Below are 869 nucleotides of genomic sequence, written 5' to 3'. Positions count from 1 at the left end.
GGGTACGCCAAAATAAATTTAGGATTTTCTAATTTTCGAGAGAATTTTCCCATCAATTGGCAAATGACAAATTGTGCCGAGTGTGCATCAATGCTATCAGTGCTGTCAAGGTGACTGCATCGGTTGTCTGTTTGTAGAGACAGCGCACAAGTTCTGCTGGTGGTTAGAGGTTCGACTCTTTTTAGAGACTCAGCAAAAAGAGCCGCTTACCAGACTTGCCTCACTAAATTCCGTACGGCTGCAGGTGGCTTGCCAGACTTAAATCCAACTGTTAACATGGAGACGACTGTCTTACTTGGTATAATATATCGATATATCATATGGATATCTATGATATGGATATCCATGTGTTTTGATATGATCTCCAAACAAACTTAGTTATAAAGTAGAATCATTATAATTGCAATCAGTTTAGTGTTTAGTTTTAATAGTTTTAATCTATGTTGGTAAAAGAAAGTGTATTTTCAGTCAACATGCATGCATGTAAGCAAATATTTATATATAAGAATACAATTGTTTATTTCCCAATCCTTTAAATTGTCTAACATTTATGCCAAAAATCACTAGGGATGACTTTCAACTAATTATTGTATTTGAAGTAATCATAATGTGAAGGAACAACGTTTTAAATTTGTGACAATCCGTGTTAAAGCAACCCTATGCAACTTTTTCACCTCAAGATAACAGCTTCAGAATCATTTTCATAGTACACTGACTTGTAATATGGAGAACGGCACCTCTTTCATTCCCACCCGTCCGCCCCAACGGCTGCTCCGTGAAACCTCTGTATTCAGGTATGAAACCGCGGGAAAAGTGCATTTAACTTTACGTTTTTTCGTAAGTACAGTTTTTTGCCTGGTAAAAAAAAA

The sequence above is a fragment of the Zeus faber genome (genome assembly GCF_960531495.2).
Source record: "Zeus faber genome assembly, chromosome: 1".
NCBI lineage: Eukaryota > Metazoa > Chordata > Actinopteri > Zeiformes > Zeidae > Zeus > Zeus faber.
Note: the sequence above shows the minus strand (reverse complement) of the source record.